Source organism: Erithacus rubecula (assembly GCF_903797595.1).
Source record: "Erithacus rubecula genome assembly, chromosome: 1".
In the NCBI taxonomy this organism is placed as follows: domain Eukaryota; kingdom Metazoa; phylum Chordata; class Aves; order Passeriformes; family Muscicapidae; genus Erithacus; species Erithacus rubecula.
The window spans coordinates 85,109,637-85,135,832 of record NC_136658.1 but is presented as its reverse complement, the minus strand read 5'-3'; the positions used below and the strand labels follow the sequence as shown (position 1 = coordinate 85,135,832).

General features: G+C 36.4%; 1 protein-coding gene across 1 annotated transcript in view; it reads right to left on the bottom strand.

The window, feature by feature from the left end:
* Positions 1-26,196, bottom strand: part of NCK2 (NCK adaptor protein 2) — an 83,414-nt gene that overhangs the window by 43,988 nt on the left and 13,230 nt on the right. Inside the window, exon 2 of the mRNA XM_079300704.1 lies at positions 7,590-7,661. The gene's annotated coding sequence lies outside the window, so the exon portion shown is untranslated. The remainder of the gene's footprint in view (positions 1-7,589; positions 7,662-26,196) is intronic.

Genomic DNA, 26,196 nt, shown 5'->3' with positions numbered 1-26,196 from the left:
CTTTAAGTTTAAAGCCAAGACCAAATTTTTGGTCTGGATTGTTGGTAGCATTCATTTATTTCAATAAAATTATTTCTTACATATCTTCCTCCAGTTTAAATGAGGAACTCTTCCAAAAAATTGTACTTGCTCTGCTACAAAATTACAGCAGCTAGCTGCAATTGCTCAGTTGATGGAGAGGGACACAAAGCCAAGAGAGAAACACCTTTCATAGAAGAGGAAAGAGGATGAAAGGGGATTTTCTAAAACCCTTCTTCTGAAACCCCAGGAGTGCTCCAGAGAACACATGCTGCTGTAAGTACATTAGGAAGATGCTCCTCATTCTGAGCTCTTATGGTGCAGTTCAGGTGCCAGCTGCTCTAAGACAGCTTACACAGACAGTCTCAAAAGTTGTTCCACTGCTATTATCCCAACACAATTTTCCATTGCACCAGATCTGCTGCTCAAAATGATAAGCTTCTGAAAGTAAATTTTCACTGTAGGAATATCTGATTCTTTTCCATAGAAAAAGTTAACTAAAACCAAAAATAAGCAATTAAAAAAGTCTACATTTCTAAGAGCAAAATGTACATTCGAGAGAGACAAACATTGCCTCTTGATGCCAGACTCTCACCCTCCTTAATTCCCGCTCTCACCTTCAGTGCTTGACCAAAATAGAGTACTCTTCCAAACACCTTTAAATCTCCTTCTATTGTTTTTATCTTCTGTCAAATCTCTCTAAAGCTTGCTTTTCCTGAATAAAACCTCTCTGCAATAACTTGGTTTAAAACTAAACATCTGGGTTTGGCTGCTACATCACATTCTCTTCCATTCAGAAATGTTATGTACTCTTGCACTGATGAGACATGCTACCCTCACACACTCAGACACATTTTCTTCCTTACTCCTGACAGATAACAAAATAAATCAACAAAAAATTAAAGGGAAATAATAGTAGCCAAATAATTTTTAAGCATGGATAGAGATTGTGAGGATTAGCATCTGTACAAGATCAAAGATTAAATAAAGGAAAAAACAGGTTCAAAACCACAGGTCTGAAATGTGGAATTTTAACCACAGAATTAATGTTCCTTCTAGATTAATACAAATTTTAAAATATATACTGCTACAGATTTTCAATAAAAATGACTATGCTATTGCTCTCAAACACCAGTTCAGCTGGAAGTCATACAAAATACAAAGGTACTACAATATGCTATCAAGTATTAAGTGTTACTTGCAGTCAGCATCAAGAGTGACGCACCACAGCCCTGTTGAAAGTAATGTTACAACAGAAGTAGACAAGTTCTTCATTATCTGAATCAGACCTTACCCAAACAAGACAACAGTGTTACCAAATCTGGATCAAGACCCAAGGAAAGGCTGTCTGAAGAAAACTGATACACAAATGCTGGCAGTCATAGAGCAGTGTATTAAAGGAGTAGCAAGTTACAATCCCATGACTAAAAAGAAATAGGAGCCAGTATGTAAAAATCTGCAAATCACCTCAAGGTAACAGAGAATAAAACAGAACATAAAGAAAATAGAGAAAAAAAGAGAATAGGGAAAAGCAGGAAAATATACTCATCCCCTCCTTCTCTTGACCCCAGGGAGAATTTACAGAAGAGACATTCCTTTTCCTTTCCTCTACCACAGAATTCCTGACTGCTTCAAGCGACTAATACCAAGTATTTTTATTTTATTTGCTCTTTAGTTTCTTGCAAATTAAACTCTGAGGAACAGATTTTGGTCTGAATTGCTATTTGATGCCTTGTTCCTGCTCCTCTACTGTGGAATAAAAACATTTAGGTTAAAAAACTCCACCCTGAAACCAAGCTATAGCCTGTACAGCTAAGCAGCACCATGTAATTTCATCAAAAATTGTCCTCAGTTTTGTTTCTCTTATTTTCAAGAGTTTTGCAGGATTAATTAAGGTACTGACTCAGGATGTGGAAATGCCAAAATGCCCAGCCACCATCTACAGGCCAGAATCTAGCTGTCCAGTGACCTACTTTGTGCTGTCATTTTTCTCCCCTTCTAAACCACAGGCAGGAAGCAGGTCACAACAATCAGCAGGCTTCTGATCTCTCTTTTTTTCCACCACTTTTTTTCCTGAAGAATACAAAGCAGCAGCTGCTCTTCACACAACAGACATAAGCCCAGCACACAAATGGGACTCCCCCATTCTGGCCACCTAATGATGTGTGAGCAGCCACATGGAAGAAGACTCACAGCTCACAGCTCAAGACTTCCTGAAGTTTCAGTCATTTACTGCAGTCAAAGTATGTTACAGCAGCCATGCATCCAAAGAGAGTCTGAAGGGCAAGTCACCAGCTGAGAATGCCAGCTTCCATCATCCCTTTGACAGCAAACTCAAACTCTATGGAGCACAATTGTCAAAGCCCTGCTTATGAGGTAGTTTCAAAACCAGTTTTATAAACATACATAGACACACAAGTTTTGCAGTTTTAGTCCAAACATGCAAGTAAACTCAGGGATGTCAACACCCCTTCATTTTGTGATGTTTCACATTACCATGCATTCATACCTTCACCATCATAAACAAGCCCTCTTCTCCAGCAATAATGAAACAGACCTTTCCACATCCCATGCAAATCCAGGGCTGGCAGAAAATACCATTCATTCAGTAATCTTCAGGGAGAAGTAAGCAAGAAAAACTAATACTCTGACTGTTTAATCTTGAAAAACAAATTCAGAGCTCAAATATAAAGAGAAGTTTAACCCTCATTCAACAACATTGTTGGAGCTGGTATGTGATAACCAGAAAACTAATGGTATGAGACAACAGAGTTTATCAGGGAATGCACTAAGAGCTATGGATTTTGGTGCGAGATAGAGAATACAAAATCAGCCTCTTGGGAAAATCTGGATTCCCCCAACTACCTGCTGCTTCAGGGAAATAATCTGTCTGATATCACCTGTTGTAGCTGCTTGCATGAGGCAGATTTCTAGCTCATATAAGAAACACGTCTGTTATGATGACAGTATTGAACATTCTAAAAAACATCAGGCTACTGGTAAATTTTAAATAATAGTAGGAAGAGGTGAAACAAGCAGATACAAGGAGACAGTGTGCTACAAAAATTCAAGAACCCAAACCAGTGAGGTAAAAAAAAAAAAAAGCAGTGAGTGGCAATAACAGTACCTGGAAGAATTAGGCATAGAGCTGCTGAATCAAAAATCAGAAGGATCATTTAAAAGAAAGGCGAGGGGATAAAAGACAAGATGGAGCAAGTAGAAAATAGGCTACACCAAGGCTCTATTGCAGGGAGCAACTAACAACAGCTGACACAAACAACAGTCTCCAAAACAAGGCAGGATGAGAGCTGCCACCTGAAACAAAAGGGTGTGAAGAGACAGACAAAGGAAAGCAGGGCTTAAATCCACAAGATGGCAAGGAACCTGTGATGTCTTAAAATAAGGCTCTCAAACTTATAATCAGGGAAAGAAAAAAATGTAAAAGGTTTGCATTTGTATGCATGGTATTCTATGCTTTGTGCTGCTACTGGCTTAAAAAATAAACAGGACAAGCTCATTTTCTCAGTCCTCTCTGCTTAGTACAATTGGAGCTTTGTTACTACGGTCCAAACAGTAATTGTAATCCAAGATTAATTAACCAAGTTATTAGAAACAGAATTCCACAAGAAATATAGCACACTAACTTTTAAATATTCTTTTCTTTTGTGAAATTCACCAATTTCAACACCTAGATAGCACATCAAAATATTTGGCTCAGAAAAACTGACATGCTGAATGACAAGATAAAGCCACTGGCTACCCATATGCCAAAACTACTTTCATGACAAAAAAAAAAAAAAGTGGTTATTGTTATATTTTTACTGAGATTAATTTTCCTGTATTGATGAAAGCTGTACAGAGTTCTCTGATGACAAATCCATATGGACTGCAGTTAAAGTACACTGCAAAGGACATTTATGGGTTGTAACAGGTACTGCTGATACCTACAAACATGAGTTGCACCTGAAACTATCAAAACTGAAAAAATCTAGACAAATGATTCTTAACTTTCATATTATTAGTAAATTAAAACATGCCTATAGTTGAAGCAATGAACTACAATTACTACAAAGAAACAGAAAAAATGCAGTAAAGAAAAATCTAAAAAAAATAAATACTAAAATAATGTAATTCAGGGAAGATCAATTTATTCTGGGTGTGTACCTGTTGTAATGGAAGTGTAAGAGTGGGCTGAAAGTGTTCTTCCCCACTGTCCTCAATTATAGGTTAGAAAGTGTTGTGCCACTAGAGTAACATAACAGGTAGAATCTTATAAATTCATTCATTATACTAAATGTCTGTTAATATACATAAGTAACACTAGAGTTGGATTCAAAGTCTTACAATCACTTTGGGCACCTGAGATAATTGGCATAACTACAGAAATATTTTTTTAAGGGAAAGGAATCCAGACATCCACTCAGCACATACCTTTCATTCTCTTCATAACTGTCAGAATCAAAGTTCCCCACAACTAACTCATATGAAACACTGAGAATAGGTATAATTTTCCTTAGGTTAAAAAACAGCCAAAATTAACAACTACAAACAAGCTGAATCACAGAAAAATACCAAAAAAATATTCTGATATAGCATCACAAACAGTTCCATCAAGTTAAAATGTCTCTTGTGCTTCGTCTATTGTCCATGTGGTTTTTGCTCTCGAACAGAGGAGGAGGATCAGTCTGTCAGAAGTCTGTCAGGGCTCATCTCTACCATGGTTGCTTTGAGAATCTTTACAGGCAAGGATTTCTGCTCTATGCTGTGGTACTGTAGCCTTTGACAAATCTCAGTATGAAGATATCAGTAACTTTACTCGTACTGGTTTGCTTCTGATCTCATAAAATAATCTCCCTCCCATGTACAGAGGTAAACCTAAAGAACCAATCATTAAAAAAAAAAAACAAAAACAAAAAACACAGAACATTTCTCAGAAAATTTTAATTTTAAATACAAATGCTCCGTGCACATACCAGTATTGCAATTACTTTTAAAAATATTTTATTGTGAAAATACGAGATTTTGGTTTTGATTCAATTACTGCAAGTGAATGAGAGACAAGTATAGAAAACTATTTCATAAAATATGATGTTAGAGGAGAGGGAGAGGAAATCAAACAACTGAAAAAAGCCAGCTTGCCCAGCTACATAAAAGAAGACCTGGCAGACCTTGATAACCACAACAAAATCCTGTAAGGATACATTATTGTCTACAGTTAGGTGAAGTTTAAGGACTTTGAGTGTAATTTCTGAAAATTTACTTTGTTGCCAATTTCATTTCCTTTTCAAAGGGCAAAAGGTTTTACTATGTTTGGTTCAACAGTGCATTACAAATGAAGGCTTTACTGAACCTACACCTACACATTCATTTCCTTTTGGGAACAGCATTAGAATACTCCAGGTTTTGCAGATTCATATATTTACCAAGCTGAATACAGTCCATCAGAAACAAGCACACAAAGAATGGAAAAAGGCATAAAATATTAATACAGCTAGTTTTAATTTTGTTACTGAAATTGAGTGTGGTCTAATCTACACAGCAAATACCCTGGGTACTCATTCTTCAACAAAAAAAGGGGAAAAAAAGATACAAAACGACAGACACTTCTTACACCTCTCACCAACTGACATGTCCATGTAGTTCTTGCTCACCTCCTTTCAGTGAGCTCTCATGCATTTACTGCCTCTTGGCAAAATACATAAAATCTTCCCCTGATGTAAAGAACTCCACTTTGGGCATGTCTGGTTACCCTCCACATTTATCGGATTAAAGAGTATAAAAAAAAATTACTCAACATGCCATAAAGCACAGCAACTAGCTCAAGAAATAATGATGACTAAGTGCATAACTAAGATTTCAGACAGCTATTTCCTTTAAGTGAGCAATGGACTATTATAAAAATTATTTTCACTGAATATTTAACCTAAAACTATTATAAAAAAATGCAAGAAAGAGATTCCAAAGATAAAATTCTAATGTGTTTTATATTACACATTTGAAATAAGAACATAATTTAGTTCATAGTCAATAAATTACCAGCTTAATTCTAAGAAGAAATTATTGCAGAAAAATAATTTCACAATGACTACGTCAACAGCTTGATGAATCATTTGCTTTAGGATTGTGTATTTATTTTGTTTTTGCATTAACAGTTCTTTCAAGAATATTTTGATTTTGCTACCTACACAACATACAAAGAAGTATTAAAGAAAGCATACTGCAATTTCTACTCCAGAAAACCAGCACAAAATGTTTCTCACTATTAGTCTTTAAACACCTAATAGTTGAAGGTTACACTGATCTGTTAGAAAGGCCAGGGTTATAAATATTTCTCTGTACATTTAAAGGCATATGTCAGATAACTTGAAAATATAGTGTATAAGCCCACTATCTCAGTATTACTTCAGAATTTCCTTTTCACTTTAAAGGAAAATCAATAATTTGCAAAAATACATGGAGACATTATAGTTAAGACTGAATTGCATTTTTAATTCCAACTGGTTCACCTTCACTTTATTGAATAAATAAATCTAATGTCAACATCTCATAACACTTAATTGAACAAGTATTTAACAGAACTCACAGCAAATATCAAGGCACACACAACTTAATATATTGCTTTCCATTTGAGGTTCCAAAATGTCAATAATTGGACTTCATAACTCCCCCGAAGAAGGTAACAGTAGTTTTGTTTTATAAACAGAGAATTTGAATAAGAAATAACAAATCCACCTGGTAAAGGACTGAATAAAGCCAAGATTCCATACTGCAGCTACTACAATGCAGTGTTCTCCCATTTTGCTTTTATTTTTTAGTACAGTTGTAATGAGGTGTCATTTATTAAAGGTTTCTGTAAATAAATTCCTACTAAACCATAAAGATCAACTACAGCTACTGGAAACTGACAATAGGGTACACAAATTAAAAGGAAGAACTTAGCCAAACTCCACCACAAATAGATTTCTACAGAAACATCAGCATCATTAGATTATTTCAGGTCTTCAGAGCCAGCCTAGGAAGATGTTCTCTATACAATGAATGCAATTCTCTTCTGCTCTCATAGAAAACACAAAAACCTTCTTTCCACCCAATACTTTCAATACTCAACACTTTTAAAGCTAATACTTAGTTTTTAGAATTCAACCAAAGAATAATACAAAGCCTGCCCCACCACAGTTTATGCATGACTGCTTTTCCTCCATACTTCCCACACCATCCCGTTGTGCTTTCAGGCAGCACCTTCAGGGGAAAATAGCCCAAGTCCAGTAGTGGGTATCAGGAGACAGAAGCCATAAAACAGTGGAAGCAATATCTAGTCATTAATTAAAAGTCTATCATTTTTTTCTTGCTTTTCTTTCTTTTTTTTTTTCTGAAAGAGCTAAAACTGATTTGCCCCAGATCACTGACAGAAAAAGACATGCTATTTAATTATTCATCTAGTTAAAAAAAAAATCTAAAAAAAAGAAAATCACAACTACACTGCTATTACATAAAAGCCAAAAACAAGCAATACATTCAGTTCCCTTGTTATCTTAAATTGCTACAATAACCACTGAACTTGAACTACTCACCTTTGACACACTGTTAAAAGGATCCAGGCAGTGAAAGGCAGGACTCTCCAACAAAGTTACACACACCACCGCCTGAAACAACAAACATGCATTTTAGTTCTAGCACTAAACTTAGAACACTTCCAAATAGTTAATTTAGCTTTCAGGCTGTCAAAATGAGACGTCAAAGAGCAGGCAGAATGGCTTGAAATTGATCCCTTAGCATAAACAGATATTTAACTCCTCTCAATGAATGCTAGGTGATTTTAACCCCAAACAATCCAAACCATGTACAAGTTAAGCCTTCATAATACAGAGAAAAATCAATCAAGAAACGGAATTAAAAATCCATCTTAGTTTTTAAAAGATTATATTTTACAAAGCACCATTATTTACTGTTTCATTCACTATCGTATTGGACAGTTTAACTTGACTGTACTTTCTAAGAAAAAGAAAAAGCCTCTACATGTGGAAAAGAGGTACAGCAACAAAAGCATAGCCAGGAGTTTTGTGAGGCAGTGAATATCCATCCAGAAGGCACTCACACACAGATAGATGTGCAATTCAGCTGGATTACTACCACATGTGGCTGGAAGCCTTCTGGCACAAGTGATGGTGACCAACGAGAGAGCTCTGACAGCGGTGGTGAAGCTTGTCAAGGGCTCAGAGAGACACACTTAGGGCAATTCTGGCTGGATGTAAAGAAGGCACAAGGCTGGCTAAACACAACCACATACCCTCTGAAGTGATGGGCCTCCTTCCTGAAGTCTCAAATTCCATTGAACATGGCCCCAGGTGCAGCCTCAGCCCTGACAAAATGTGCATGGCTTGTCCAGAGGTCCCTCCTGGCCTCCCTTGTTCTGTTAAGTATTTCTAGCCACCAAAGTAACCTTTCAGAAGAAAGGTCAGAGTATTTAAACACTTGTTACTGTTTTTTGATGACCCTTCTAACTCCATAGGATGTCTGACAAATTCAAGTAGTGTAAACCCATTAAGATCCAATTCAAAAAAAAGAAAAAAAATTCTCAGCAACTTCTTGTGCTGCAATCTCTACCTCATAAGGGCGATGTGTTAAAATTCCTATACAACCCTAGGCCACTCATGCACAAATGTTTCTGTTCAAAGTCTATTCTGAAGAGATTCCAAGCAGTTGTGATTCCACAAAAGCATACTAGGAAGAAATTAACTTCAAAGAAGCAAGTCACCCAGTGATCCCATGCATGATAATAAAGTGAGGAGAGAATAAAAAAGTATTGGCAAACGACATTGATAAATACCTTACAAATATAAATATCTTACAAATGTTCCTAAGTGAGATTTACTCTCCCATTCATTAATAGGTGGAGTAACAGAACGACTAAAGTCACAGTTTGACATTTAAACCTAAACATACAGTTAGGAGGTCAAGAACACAAGACTCCCTGACCCTCAGCTCCTGGAAGCTCACCCCAGCAGCTGCAAGGGGAGACAAACGGCTGCCAGCCCTCCTAAAAAACACACAAGATTAAAAAAATAGAAGAATAATAGGGGATAGCAAATTATGAGGAAAGAGAATAGCCTCCTGATCCAGTTCACCAGGTGAATGAAGATTTGTCTGTGACAGCAGAAAGCAGACAGGACTGGAAGGTGATCCATTCCTTCTCCTCTGCCAGGTGGTGGCTGAAATAGCTGCTGCCCCACCTGGGTTTTCAGTGTTCTGCAGACTCAGACCACAGGCAACACTTCGCTGCATCAATTTTTCTATCCAAGTATAGACCTTAACTGTGTTTCCACTGAAAATTGCTCTATTGAAATTGTAGGAGAGATATCAAGTAAATGGGAGAGATACTTTAATAAATGAAGCAACACTAAAACTCTGAGGAAAAGCAGATCTATTTTCCTGCTGACTGAATGTTTTGTAGTACATGTTTTTTCTCCTGTCAATAGTACAAGGATATTTTTAATATTAAGAGGCAAAAAATAGAAAAAAATCTCATTTTTTTGGCACAAGATCTTCTAAGTAGTACTATCTTTCCTTGTCCTACCTCACAAATCATCTACTGCTCATTACCATCTATCACTGAAGTGCAGTACAAAGCCTCTGCTTTGTTCCTTAAAGAAAAACACAATACCTTCAATTATTGCTTTCACTTTTACAAAAGCACACTTGGAAATAGAACATGTGTTTGAAAGTGACCTGAAAACAGCACTATTCATCATCAATACTTGAAAAACTAACCAGTTATTTATTAGTCTGTCTTGGTTTGAAAAAGACATAGTCGAATAGAGAAGAAATACAGTTGGGAAAAGAAAGAGTCCAGATTTCATCTAAACGCATAAGAAAAGAATGAGTCATGTGTTTATCTCAACATAACAATGCTAACTTCCTTCTGTAGAGCAAGAATGATTTTATTTTGGCAGCTCAATTAACACACATTGGTATGTTAATGGTGATAGTGCAAATAGTCGAAGGAAGATGTACAAAAAAACATCACCTCTAACAACACCTAGACTGAAGTAAAACTCTGCTAATCTAACAGACACACAAGATGCAGACTGGTCTCTGTCCTCCTTGTGTTCAATCCTGTTACATCGTGACTCCATTTTCTATTTTTATGATAAAAATCTTCACTTGGCTTTGGAAGAGCCAGAGGAAGTTTTCTGCTACGAGTCACACTAACAGTCACTTCCCCAGAGGGGCAGCCAGTTTCCATCACACACCCCCACAGTCCAAAGCTTTGCCCAAAACACTGTGATTTGCCAAGTGACACAAACTCAGGATGGAAACCCAGACCTCAAATATTTCACTTATATTTAAAACATTCCTTGAAATGTTCCTTTAACATATGTTCCTTGAAATAATCTTCAATTACAGAAGTAAGGATCTTTCTTCTCAAGGGTCAAAAAATTGCAACAGCAGTTAGTGTTTGGGACTTCTTGCCCCAGGGCAGAGCTTGCACCACAGAAGGAGCTTTCTGGTTCTCCTATGTCCTACCAGCCAGGACTAGAAAGAAACATTTGATAGCACAGACATCCTAGGAAATGAATTGCTAAATTTTGAGAGTACAAAATTATTTCCAACCACCATCAAAAGCCTTGCAGCACACAGGACTTAGTGTTCACCCAAAAGACAAACTGGCCCACTGGAAAACTTGGGAAATCAAGTCAACAACTTTTTGGGAAGTCTGCAAAGCAAATGGAGGCACAGAGCTATGCAGACTGCTCCCATGGTGTCCCCAGTGCCCATCACTTCATTTAGCACAATGTCCATTTGCCATACCTCACTCAGTGCATCTACTACTGGAGTAATGCCAGACCTGCCACATGTAAAATGCCACAGCTCCTTACCACTCATGAGTCTCTCCATACCCTACATTCCCTTGAGACCCAGAACACAGGAACAGAAACTATGACAAGGAACAGAAATGGCAGAGTATAGGAACTGGATGAATATAGATGAACATGCGTACAAACACACAAAGCAAAAAGACAAATTTATCCAGTCATCAATAGTAACTTTAGTCACTCATTTGCTTTCTAAATCAAGGTCTTCCAAACATAAGAACTATAAAAGTTCCACAGCAAAAAGCCCCTGTCAATAGTCAGAAATAAAAGTTTGAACTTGATACTTGCAAATGAGCACCAGAAGGTAAATATCAGTAACATCTAATATTATAAGAACCTTATGATAAAGGTTACTACCCAACAGAATAAATTAGTGGTTTTGTAATGATTACATTCCAAGTAATATCCACAGTTATTAACCACCTCTTCTCTCACTAATAGCTCTAACGTGCCCCATTTTCTTTATCTCCATGGCTAAAATCCAGATTCAGCCTTACAGCAACAATTTCCATGACAATTCTCTCAGGCTCTCTTCCCAATACCAAACCACCTCCTATTAAAATTCTGACACGAAACAGCTAAAATAATCTCTTTGATACTTAATATGCTAATACACAAGAATGATCTGACCATAAACCTGTACTGCACAGAGTGGGAATTTTAACTCCAATTGACATATTACTGGTGACCTTCTGGAGAACAAATGAAAAGCATCACATTAATACAAATTCTCCTGTGGAGAAGATCAAGTTGGCAATCTGCCACTTCATTACACCATCTAGCTTCACTTCAACATTAAATATTGCCTTTCTTTGTAATTGACTGAAATACACTGGAGCAATTGCAGGTAACCACTTTGGGCTATTAAAGCATTCCATTAAGACTTCTCTATTAGGCAGATATTTCAAAAGAAGTTACATTAAAAAAGGCTATGTTCAAAATATTTTAACTATGCAGACAATTGGGCAAGCACAATCCAGTTCCAGGGCACAGCAGACAGATCAGCCTAAGTGCTCAAAAGCCCAATGTTTGAATTTGCTTAGGTTAAAGAAACCCAACAAGTTTTTTAATACTCTAGTATATTCTTTGTATTTTAAACATGCTAGTCATATATACCATCTCAAAAACTCAATATTACCTCCTTCTACAGTTAAGAAAACACTTAAAATACTTTCAGAGTCAGTATGAAACATAGGGAGAAAAGAAAAAGAAAAAATGGATTTACATCATATTTAAGGTTTCAGTAAGGCAGCAACATTACAATACAATGTGTATAACATTTTAAAAACAAAAGAGTAAAAACCCTTTCATACTATATAATCTATACAACTAAGCTTTTCTTAAGATTGTAGTTCCCTAACTGTGAGGAAGCAAGTGAAATGAGGCACAAGAACAGGATCACTGCCTTGCATGCAGAAAACACTGCTAGATACTTAAAACACTGGGGAAGATTTGAGCTTGTATGCCAGCTATAAAAACAGGACAAGTCCTGGAAGCACAGAGAAATTTCTATGTTTAAATGGGCTTTTTAAAGTGTCCAGATTTGGAGCCATCACCAGAGGCTGTAAAAGTTACTCTAAGAAATTCATGTTTCTTCTGAACAGCACACAGCCAGGAGGTTGTACATCTTCTCTGTGCTCCTGTCTGGATGCAAGAGCTGTCATGCACCTCTGGCCATGCTGTCTGTTCAAAGAGGAAGCAGTTAGACACATCAATGGTCCTTCAAACAACTCTCTTTTTTAAAATAAACATATACTTGGGGGGAATAGGAAGAGAAATGCAGCTAGAGAAAACATGCATAGCTCAAATCACACACAATTAATCACACACAATTAAGGAATCTATGCTTCTTGACTCACTTAACTCCTGCAGTCAAATGCATGTTCTCTGAACTGGAATACACATGATATGTTTTAAAAAACATTTTTACATATTTGTACAACCACATGATCTGCTCACAACACACTAGAAGTTGGGTTGTTTAAATAATATCAGTATTTAAAATAAATATTGTCTTCCAAAATCTAACTGCCTGTGCAAGCTTCCTATTCATTGTATGTATATCCTCCAATCACTTGCATGACTAGGATCTTTTTAAACTGGAAAGAAATGAGGAGGGCTACATGTGTTAGTGGAAGCATCTGCCAGGACTTCTACAAAATATATTGTACAAATTTTATATTGTACAAACATTACTTAAGCGAAATCACATGCTTTTTACATTCTCTAGCTCCCCTCAAAAGTCTGAGCTATTAAAAAACCCAAATAATTGATGATAGATTACTACCTAAATTCATCAGAATATGCAATTTTTAAAATTCCTAGATTAAGCAGGATTTTTTATCTTGATACTTGCTGGTATTGATCTAATTCATATTTGATTATGCTGAGCTTCAAACATCCACGGCAGTCCCTGCGTGAGAAAAAGTAAAAAAATAAAACCCATGAAGCACAGTGGAAAAATCACAAATGGGTGGCCAGAAAGCTTCCCCAACAGGAAGGCTATGAACTTGTTGAGAATACATGCAATACTTCAGTGTCAAAGCCAAAACCAAATAACCCCCATGACCAAAACCCCACACATCTGCTGTTCAGACCAAAAATCAAGCACCAAAGTGCAAGCTGTGATCAGTCATTCTGCAAGCTGAAGGAAGCTACAACAGAGGTGCTGTGCCACCACCATAGCTCCAGGATTTTTTAGCATTCCTATTCAAGAACTATCAGCGAAAAGTGAGGTATTCAAACTCCATTTTATACAAATCCCCTGGTTTTTCTTCTTTATCTGCAATAAGAAAACAGAGCTCACAACCTTTATTTTCTTTCTTTAAGGGTTTACAAGCTGGCTCTGCAAGGATATGGATAAATATCCCTAAAGCCCATAGGAGATGCAACAAAGGTCTTGATTCATGCTTAGGACAGCTCTATCCATTTCAAGAACCCTTATGAGTGTATGTGGAAAGACCTGCACTGCCTATTATAACTGCCAATAGATAAGCAGAAACTGAACTAGACATATTAAGGTTGTTCTTTAACTTTGTCTCACAGTGTCTCTAGGGAAAGGAAAGGATTAGACTTCAGCCCGAGGTAATATCTCCCTAAGTGAGCTTCTCAGGCCATGGTTTGAGCATGAGAATTATTTTGGTTTCCTTAACAGGATGCTTTATTCTTCAAATTACAGATACCATTTTTAGAAATATCTTAGCATCTATAGTTAGTAAGAATTTCATAAACTATTAGTGTTTTGTACGTACTTTTTAATAATTGGCTCCATTTGAGCCTCAGCCTTTTTCTTATCAATAATTTAATGCTTTGTTTATAGAAACTGTGCAACAGACTTTTCCATTAAATATAAAATCAGCTCAGAATCTTTGAGGATGACCTCAGTGGTTAGCAACTTACCAGCCCCAAGCAGCTCCTCCACAAATCTGTTTTTCCTATTGCATCTTTATGCAAAACATTTTAAAGGCAAAGATGTATACAACCCACCGAATTATATCAATTCTTCCAAACCTCTCTACTGGAGTGAGAGCTTTTAACTCAATACTTCTGGATTTCAGAACTGTGAAAGATGACTACAAACAGCATGTTAACATAGTCTTCATAGTAATCTAGTAATCTGCACATGTAGATTACTCAATATTAACACCTCCATTGGAAAGAGATTCACAGCTGCCTTTTGGAGAACTGAAAAATCACATATTCCAATGTGTTAGCTACCACAGAAGAATGTAACATTAAGTCAGTATCAGAAACACTAGGCAGAGACAACTGGTTACCACTCATGGCTAAGATGACTAACATTTAAAATAAGCAAATAAATCTCACAGTTACACAGTTTGAGATTATTTGCTTTGGGGTGAGATCTAACAGAAAATGACTGTACCAGGAACCAGTCAAGTAAGACAGACTTAGCCTTCTGGCAATTCAAAGTTAAAGGCTGGTTGAAATCCTTATTCGAATTTCTACTCTGGTAAATTATTCATTCTTTCTTAGTCTGAAGAAAATTTTTCTTATGTGTACATTCAACACAGCACTGTCTGAATTTCAAACAATATTGCCACTACTGTCTTGGTGCTAAAATATATGGCAATAGTGATTTAAAGAGAGATAGGTCAAGGTCAGCGTTTGTCTTTGAATCCACTAGTCAGATACAGAGAACACGAGGAAATGCACAGAGCAGATTGTGACTGATGTCTTCAAGAAAAGCTCTGTCAGAAGCTCCTTTATAACTCAAACTGCAAGGTGGCAAGTAGATAATTTACACTGACAGAACAAGACCTGGTTTGGGCACTCCCCAGCAAAAGCTGCCATCCCCAACAGCTGCAGCCATTACCCCACACCTGAGCCTGTTTGCTGAAGGTGTCTGGGTTTTTTACCCTTCCTCCAGATGCTCAGTCATAGGAATAAGGATGCTCTAGGCATTACTGTCCAAGCAGAGTATCTGACACTGAGGATTTTGCAAGCTCTGCCCTATTCTCCTAAGGTAAACTGCATCTGAAGAATTGTCAGCATGAACAAGCCACTTGACTTGGACAGGACAGCAGAAAGAAGTCCAGGCATCCTGGCCCTCAAGTGAGGAAATGTATGATGATTTCAGCTAAGGGAGCAAGCTGAAGAAACATCTCTAAAACACCACCATCAAGAAGAGCAGAGATCTATCATTTACTGAAATTCAGTATTTAATTTACAATGTCAAAAAGCACAGGGCTGAAGAACTCACATAAACAGACACTAAACTAAAATGCTATAGTAAAATTGAGGTGGGGGGAGACCACTCAACAAAAAATCCCGTACTGGCACCAGAATAGTCTCAAATAATATTTGGTGTTAGTACTCAGTAATGCTCTGATGAAAATTATCTTCTTTGAGAGGAGAAAGTTATTTTTGTCATAGTCTATTTGTATATCAAAGGTTGTGAAAAACTAGTATTTCATATTTGAAGTTTTCCTGAGTCTCCCCAGATGATGCAATTGGTGAAAAAGAACAAGGTTCAAATTGCAATAACCTGCATAAGGTTCAAGTACAAAACTGCCAAACTAGAGATTCACATCTAGGAGCCAAAGAGTACTGGAAGACAAACACATGGAATTTCAAAGTGGTTTTGCCACTTACACAACTTGGTAGCTGGTACAGTGACCATCCTCTTTGAACATGGCAGAACAGCAGTCCCCAAAACCTCCACTTTCACTGTGCAGGACAAAGATCCTTTGATCCACATTTCCTTCTGGAAATAAGGACTGAGTTACCTGGATCTCCCCAAGAACACAGTCCCACAAAAAAACTTGCTTTTTCTTCCAAGTTAACCACCAGAAAAGCAGCTGAAGCAGTTTTTGCCTGAACCACACAAACCTTGCTTTAGGTTGGCAACACAAGAAATATTAACACAGCTCTGGTTCCATCACAGCACTCAGCAGCTCTAGCTGCAGGCTGTGCTGTTACTGGTGTTTGGAAGATAACTAGGTGTTCCAGAATCTCATCATACCCAAATAAAATTTGGCAACAGCCTACCTTCTGAGGTTTTTAGCACTGATTTTCTCCCTTTCATGTCTTGTACATTGGATGGTGTCTTATTCTACACATTTTAATCGCAGCAATTCAGTGGCAGAGTACAAATGAAAATGCAATAGAAACATTGTAGGCCCTGTAACAATAGTCAAAACAAAGATTTCCTATGGCAGCTGCCAAATTAATGACATCTCCAAAGCTATCTAAATACAGTATCTGGGAAGAAATCCAATTATGTCAATTTTGTCTGAATACCCCAAAAGAGAGTCCTACTGGGGTTAGAAGTGGAAATAATTTTAAGTGCAGATTAGCAACATAAGCAGCTCCTTGAAACCAGAACAAGGGAACAAAAACCTAAAGGCATGACATTTATCTGGATGCAAGGGAGGGGAAAAGGAACTGTTAGACATCTGGCAAAAGGTCAAAGCCAATTACCTTGTCCAAATTTGCCCCCCAAGATAATAGCTTCCAGGTCCAGTTCTTTGAAAAAAGACATACTGACTCAAGTAATTACAAAGATTTCTGCTTACCTCTTCATCCTCAACTACCATGTTGGTTTATCCAAAACTTATTTTTCCCAGAAAAACAATAACAGCAGTAGTATACCATGCCAACTTCCCAGAAGCACAAAATAAATTTACCTGAAGTCTACATAAAAGAAAATAATATTCTCCCTCATTTTAATAAATGGTACTCATTGACAAATGGCATTTTAATTTAAGAGTATATTTTCTTGCTGTTTTCCTTAAGCCATTCTAACAGCAGATTTCCCTTTTTCTTTGGAAGTGTGTGTTTGTTACTGCTAAATTATGTGGCAAATTCAGTTTACTAACCCTACAACAGGATTCTGCTTATCTGTTGTTTTAAAATAGATAAGGATTGAGGAGAAAGGGAAACAGTATTTCAATTAAATAAAAAAATAATATAAGGGGTTTTTTTGCTTTCTTTGCAGGCATATTAAAATATAAGTTTATCTGTTTTTTAAATGAACCTATTCAAGAGACTGCTATGAAACTAAAGAAAAAAATTGGCAAATAATTGGAAGTACATATGCTGGTTAGCAAATACATTCAACCTAGAAAGCCTTATGTCTATTATGTATAGATGAATAAACCTTTAAATATAAGTAAATTATGATCAAAAATAGCAGACTGGTTTAGACAAAGTTTCTAATCCTGATCTGTCCAGAACATTTTCAGTGGTAAGGATATAACTCACTTTATATATACTGCAAGTGCTTCTGGTATCAAGACAGCATAAAATTCAGGAGAGAGTAAAGCATTCATTATTAATGTGGTTATATTTAGGACAGCATATTTCAAGCCTGTGCTTCTTACACCAAGATTCACACAATTAGAGGTGGGTATCTTTGTTTCTGTTTGGGTTTTTCCTGAATACAGTCATTAGCAATACTCAGAAAAGTCTGAAAACAAGAAATTTCCTTGGTCAAAATCTGGTACATTCTAGAATACAGAGCTAATTAAAAAAGAAATTCAAAGAAACACCTAATACACAAATGCAAGGTTGCACTCCAGAACTCCAGATAGTTTTAATTCAAAAGAAGCACCAATGAAGAGCAGCTACCATTTTCTTAGGGCACTTAGTCTCAAAATCCTTTTTAAGAGGTATTCAGAGACATCTCTTTGTAAGGCAGCAATTTTGGATATTACTGGTTTGACCCAAATTCAAATCAGTGACCCATATGCTTTCTGCTATTAAAGCACAACAGAGAATATCAGACACAATAAACAAATAATAACTTCATTGTATTTACATACAATATACAATTAATATACTGAAAATATACAGTTAATACATATTAAAATATGCAGTTAATTGAAAATACCTCCCAACTGAATCATGCAGTCAATAAGCCTGTCAGAAACATTCTGACAAAACCTAGAATGAAATTCTTCAGCTACAATTTTCCTCAAATTTCCTTTTTTAAAAAAAAGTTTAAGGATATAGTCAATCTATTTGTTTCCAGTTTTGTATGAGATTTAATTTTTGCATTTGCTCTCTACAACAGACTGAGCAGAGTACTATGAATTCTCCTTCATGTCACACAGGCACTGCAAATCCAATCAAATCCAATTACTACTCCATTAGGTCTCATTTAAATCCCATACGGTATGACAATAAACTGAATGAAATGAGAATCAGCACATTTTTCAACCATCTTTATAGTATGACATAGATGGCAATCACAGCTTAATAAAATTTCATTTACAAGAAAGAAAATTCAGAGCTACCTTTCTCTGCCAGGCATTGCAAAAAGACTTGGGAAATGCCTCTTCTTCCCAGCATCCCTTGAAGAAGCCAGTTGCTATTTCTGAGTTCTCAAACAACTGTTCCTTCTACTTGTGGCACAGACGTTTGTCCTGGTCCCAGTGCTCAAAATGTATGTAAACCATAACAACAACCACTATGTGAATTCAACATTTACTACAATGGTGTCCCAGTTCTCATTTTCTTGTTCATTAGGGGTTGTTTTTTAAAGATTTCCTGGGTAAGGAACCTTCTGACACAGGGTTATTTCATGTTGGAAAACATGGAGAGGAGATTAAAACAAAACCTCACCAATCTGAAGGGTACTGAAAAAATGATAAAATTTTAAAAAATAAGCTCTTATTCTATCTGGATTTTATTATCCTTGCTAAATATTTCAAAGAAAATTTAGACAACATTCAGAAGGCCTGAACACTTCACCACTTCAGTGCAGTTTATTTATGGATATATAATAATCATGTGTCTATCTCTTCATACAGTATTTTCCAAGCTCATCCAACTACCCCAAACATTTATAGATGTCCAGGTCTGTCCTTTCTTTTGGGAACAAGAAGCAAAAGAAAACAAATTAGAAGTCCCTCATTTGTAGTAGGCAGTCACAAGAGTCAAAGATCTCTCTGAAGGGTACATGAGCCTTGCTGAATAGCTCTTTCTCAATAGCTAACCTAAATCACCTTCCTCAGGCAGGCCAGAAACTAAAATGTCATGATGCCATTTGAAGACATACCTGTTGCTAAAAAACAAAAGCCAAGAGAACATATGCTTTCCACTTTCAAACATACATATCAAAAACTTTGTTTGTAGTACAGAAAGGCTCAAAGTTTCAAGAACAAACTTTTAAATAGTTCAGTAATTTCACTAAACAATTGTATAGTTTTATTAAATGTCATCTTTTACATGCCGAACAACAATCTGAGAAACCACTAAATTCCAGACAGAGAGAGGATGATGATGAGGGAGGGAGGGAGGGTAATTAAGTAATTTTAAGGTCTGTACTCCAATTCCACAATGCAAATGGGAAGATCTGGGCCACAGCATTCTCAGTGCAGCAGAGATTAAAAGACAATAACATGAGGTTGGGATTTGTTTTTTTCCTTTCTGTGACAAAAGGAAACAAAAGGTGGAGGCATTTTCCATGCATATTATTCAATCACATGGGCTTTTCTGGTGTATTTCCACGGGGTTTTCTGAACAAACTCCAAAATGGCTTTATTGACCTGCAGGAACAGAAGCTTTGCTAAGAGAAATATGAAGACATTGGCTTCATGATCCAAACATCTCTGCCTAAAAATGAAGCTAAGAGTATCACCTCCGAGTTTTAAAAAACTAATAAAGATCTGAAAACACTAAATAAGTACTTGTATACTTAAATAATTTTGAAAATTCTGGTTAACTTTAAAGGAGGCAGAACAATTTCCTCTCCTTTCTGCACAATTTTGATTATATTGGTTTTCTTTGTAATTTATCATTCCTTTCAGTTGACTATGATGCAAACATGGATTCTACAACAAGAACAGATCCTTTAGGAAAGTTACATGTCTCAAATTTCAAAAGAAGACAAGCATGCCACATGCTTCACAACACAAAGTCTAGGACATGAACTCTAAGAGCAACAGTCTCAAAAACTCACTTTTAATTATTAAACCATAGGCACAAATTTTCTCAAAAAAAATTGTTATAGGAACCTTTTATTTAAATCAGCAATATCACAAATGCCTCAGTTGCTTTCTTCTTGACAAATATAAAGTAGCAGTTCCCAGTAAGAATTGAATATTTTCAAAAGTAGAACCTACCTACAGACTGTGAATATATCAAGTGATCAAATTGTATCTACTGAATTTTTAGAAGCACTAGGTACCTTAAGAAAGCAGTACAACAAGCTTCATGCTCTTAGAGCATTTGACATATGGTAGCAAACAACAAAAAAAAATTTGAAAAAAAAATCAGCTCAGGAATAGACATGCTGTATAAACAGGATTCAAAATTTTGGTGATGCTCCAGGAATTAGAAATAAACCTACCATGACCAAACAACATCAAGGATACAAAGCATGATGCATCATCTAGTACTGGTTTTGACACCATAAATGGGGTACACCATTCATTAGTTCATTCCTTTGCCAAAAAAAAAAAACTATTCTCACTTTGCATTTTACCAGCTTGAAGTAACTTTACATGAGCAAACTTCCTTCAGCCAGAATTCTTATGTTTCCTGCTTATAATAGCCATTAATGAGCTCAAGAAGGGTCAATCAGTATTTAACACTTCAAAACATACTCAAAACAAAGCAACTCAGGGCAATTTACTTTTATTAAAGACATATTACTACCTTACTTTGTGAGATACAAAGGAAACAGACAACAGAAAAAAGAACAACCCTAGAGGACCAGCCAAAATTTCTAGCATGGGTTTCTAGACCTATATAACAAAATTTTGAAGGAGACAGTTCCACACTTAAAAACTTCAAGGACAAATGTTACACACCTTGCTCAGCTTGTGTTTCAGAAGCCAGTTTTAGCTTTGCTTCTAAAAAAGCTAGCTGGCTTCACCACAGAAACATGACTCCTCTTTTCTGCAGAATACAACCTGATGGGAGCTTCAAAATAAGCACTTTAGGTCTGAGAACCAAACTCAAAACTGTCACAGGGCAAAAATGCCTTCTGTCTGAACAAAGCTTGAAGGAAGAACCACCTCAAAGAAGGGTAGTGCTGTTACTTGGTCCAGCTTTTCAATGTCCTCACAGGCAAAAAAACCTCCTCTTTCAGTGCTCTCCCTGGAGCAGAGAGGAAGGAGGACCTGCTACTTGAAGACAGCTTATCCTGGTGAGCAGAAGAGTATATAACCCAGACTTGAGCACCAGCTTTGGAAAGTTATTGGCACATGCCAATCAGTCAAATGTACAATGTCAAATTAAAGAATAAGCCATTAATATAAACACATCCACAAACTGTGAATGGCATCTTGTGTACCTATAGAAAAGCTTTACCAAAAAATGCTATGAGATCATGGGGTCCTCAAAAATCAGAATCACAAAATTTCTGTGATTCTCAGCAAGGCACGATTTCCCCCTCTCTTGAATCACTGACTCAGGCTATTTGCCAACAAATGTTATGAAACAATTCTTCACTAAAAAAACCCAACCCAAAACAAAACAATCCAACTACACACATCTATGATTTCAAATAAAACTTGCAGAACCAGGAGTATGTGTAAATTGATGGCCTAAGGGCAGCAAGAATTCTGCTTCAGGTCTACAGAGCTTCTTGAAACAGTATCAATACATAAACAAGATTTCAAATCTACCAGGGCTACATGTTGTTTGCTCACCGGTGCTCTCATATCTTCCTTAGTGTCATTACCTGCAATATCTACCAAGCAATAAAGCTTAGATGGGCATACAATCACAATTTTATTTCAGAATTGCTCTTTACTGGTGTTTTCAAAACAAGAACGTGGATAGCGGATGTAGTAATAAGTGGCTTGTAAAGATAACTCACACGAGAAGGTCAAGCAGTGAAAAAGCACACAAAGAAACAAGACAAGAATGTCAGAGGGACACTGAAAGAGATGCAGAAACGTTTTGAGCAATTAGCAATTCTCTTCACAGAGAGGGTAGGAAAAATACACACAGAAGACCTCTGCAGAGCTTAGTTTTAACTTCAACTGATGACAAACAACCACCAATTGTTACAGCATTCAGAACAATTTGAGAGAAAATAAGGGTTGGCTGGTGATAGCCTCAGAACAAACACTGGTTTTGATACACTGAAATTTCAGAGATAATACATCTAAGAACATTTATACACAATAAAGGAAAGACATATCACCTGCAATGACTACTACACCAAAAGAGCTCAGGTTTTAGCATTGACAGCTTAAATTCCAATCCTGAGAGATAAAACAAACTGCTAACAAATTCAAGTCAGTCTTTCAGAAAGGGAAGAACTGAGGAAATGTTTGTTGCTAATTCTGATCCAAGCCAGAGACACATGATGAAAAGTTCAGCATACAGGGATTCTTCTTCAAAAGGCTGACTAGATGTTCCATTTTGTGATTTTTTTCCAAGAGTTTCTTGCCTAGGTTTCTTTAAAGATATGAAATATACACAGAATTTCCAGAAAAGTTGGAAGAAGAGTTTTGAAACAAATGTATGAAGAAAGAAGACTAACTAAGAAATTTACCCCTCTTAAACCATTCCAAAACCAGTTTCTACATGGCTGGCAATTTGAGAAGTGTATCGCTATTCTGACACAAAATGTGATATTTCAAAACTGTTTGTTTGTAAAGCAGGTAAAGTTAAAAACTCTAAAATGTCCTTTATTTTATTCCTACCAAAACACACGGAAATTGCATTCCAAGAATTCCAAATTCTTGATTTCAAATAAAATTTTTTCATTGAATATATACATGGTGCTACATATGGTGACAGAATTTCAAAAGCAAAGAACAATGACTTATAACTATTGCAAGAATCTCTGTACTCCGGAAGTCTTTAAGTGGAATAAAGATATGCACCAAGATTTTGCATTAAAAAAAAAAAAAAAAAAAAAAAAAAAAAAAAAAAAAAAAGTTTGCTTAAATTATTTAAAAAAAAATAAAATCTATTGTGCTAGAAAGAGGAAGATAATTTGAAAACATATCACACACCAGGAGGGGAAATAAAACCCCAAAAAAACATTAAGAAAGAAGGGATACAATTTTCTCCTCCTTGAAAACTCCATGAATTTTCCAGTAGTTGCCCATGTCACTCAAGAGGACATGGTCTCAGCATTAGGAACCCCCCAGTCTGTGTCTGTTCAGGCTCCTGACTGTGACCTCCTACCAGGGACAGCTGTCCCAAGGCCAGAGGAGGACAGCACACACACAGATCCCAAGGGCAGCTCCTGGCCCTCCTGCTGCCACAGGACCACAGCTTCCTGCATCTCAACTCATCAAGGCATCCAAACTCAGATAACTGAGTTATTTAATAACACAGACCTAACAAATCAGTATTTTCTAGAAGAAGGAAAACATTTTTCCACCATGTGTTGTGAGAACATCAGAAATGTTGGTGTTATAAACACCTGTAAAACTGCTGCTTTACATCACTGCAAGATCATTCCTTTGCCTTCATCTTTCTGAAACAATTGGAACACATAAGATGCTCTTTCATTCAAGGTCAGAAACAGCAATTAACTGGCATACAGCAAGTTAAATTGGATCATGGAGATGACCTAACATGGAGGAAGCTCAGAAAAGCCTTAGGGTTTCACACAAACCAAAGAGCATGAGGCTGTGCACTGGAAGTGGTCATGAACAATTACTGTATAAAGGTACATTTTTTTCAATTACTGTATCAAGAAACTTTTTTTAAAAAGAAAAATTTAATTTGGGGGAAAGGATTTAGTAGTGTAACATGATTTCCCCTGTGAGTGTTCTCTTATTGTTAGAGGGAGAAAGAATTAATTTTACCAAATTTTACCAGCTAAGCAACTATTGTGGAAAAATATTAATCACTCAAATTAGCTATCTCACAAGTTTCTTCCCCCTTTATACACCATAAAGCCCTTCAAAATTAATTGTCTTTGATTCTGAAGAAATTTCACAGAAATTTCAGTGATCAGTAAGCTGATCACACAACTGATCTTAAGGAACTACCTTAATAGCTTGCCCTCTGCAAGGAGCAGATGCTTTGTATAACCAAATCCAGACAACTTTCCCAAACATCTTTTCTGTGATTAAAAAGTTTACATAAAAAGTCTCCAAAATGAAAAATAACTCTGGTACAAACACCTTTGGTAATGCTTCCTCAGCTTTTACTAATCAACAAAAGCTTAAGAAATCTACCCAAAGTATAATCAACACAGAACCTTTTAAGGAAGCAGAGCATATACAGAAATAACAGTTCAACAATACTTAAGAATTAGGATCAGGCATTAAAGTCTGAAAGAGAGGTTTAGGCACAAAAAGGGTTGAAAATCAAGAATTGAAAATGGTAACAGTTGCCAGTAGCAAAAAGATGCTCAGTATTTCTTACCATCTCCCAGAATAGCAGAGCAGCACATAAACTGACAGCCCTGCTGAAATTAGTGCATATTTTGAAACATAAATTACATCTACACCTTGCTGCATTAGGATGGTGGTTCAGAAATAAGCACACAATCCCTCCAGCAGAATTTACTTCAAAGCCTTCCCATTCCTCTGCCTACAGAGCTTGGTAACAGATAAAATTGAGAATGTGGTTTTCATTCATTTCTCCCAGGCACTCTAAAATTCACACATGCACCTTAGAGCAGCTTGAAATCTGGTATGCCATATGGCAGTACACTTGTCATTTCCAGAAATATGTTGAATATGGGTTCCAGAGATATAAAGTCCCAATAAAAAAAATAAAATTTAAAAAAAAAAAAGAATAAGAAAACAATACCAAAAAACTCCTGAAGCCAAAAAATTAGGCTCAAATGCCACCAGCTTTATACTATGCACAACTGGAGAGCCTGGGCTTTGATCAGGCTTCAAAGAATCTCTTCATTTGCCCCAGAAAATAAATCTGATGCCTTAGCTTGTGGAGGCTTATTTTCCTACTGTTTTGCAACTCTGTAAAGTTATTTACACTTGCCTTAAGTGAAACTGAAGAAGAAATGATACATCAACATCAATAGTGGATTTATACAAACACATTGCTCTTGGAGCACAAACTAAATGATTTACAAGCTGAACACTGAAGAATCAGGATCAAGAGTTTTATGGCTATTCCAGTGTGAACCAACTGAAGAAGAAATAATTACTTCTCATTCCTGCATAAAATGTTTAATGGTGCACATGATGAAGTAACATTCCAAAAAAACTAAAAAACCCCCAAACAAAACCCCAAAGAATTAGCAAACAGATTACTAAAAAAAAATAAAAAATAAAAAAAAAAGACTAAAGAAATAAGGCTCCCCTGCTGGCTGAAATAATCACACAATCTCCAAGCTCCACAAATTAGAGTGAGACCTCCAAAAAAATTGGTGGAGCTGAACTAAACATCTTGCTGTTGCCAAAAAGAGTGAATCCAGTGCTGTAGGTAGAAATCAACTAAATCATCCTTCTGCTATCATTTCTACATTCCAGGGGTATATAATTTCCACTATTTGCAATCTGTGATTAAATTATCTTCTTTTCTCAGAATGAAAACTCAGACTTGCAAGCTGAAATCAAGTAACATTACATGACCGCAATGACTTTCCTGCTTGTGTTTTTCTTTCAAGGATGGAATCACTGATACAGAGAAACAGAGAATCATTCACCTCTTTGCAGGCACATACTGTTTCTCTCTTTAAACCTCATATTGCATCTTGAAACTAAGTTATTCTAACACACATCCTTTTACCCAAAGATTAAAATTAACAGGGACTAGTAACTCTGTTGACAAGACGTGCTTTAAGGGTGATACTATGTTTTTAAACACACACAGAAATCAAGATAATAATCTTACTCCAGAGAGGTGGATCCTATAATCTGTAACAAACTTCCCAAGTGCTTTCCATAGA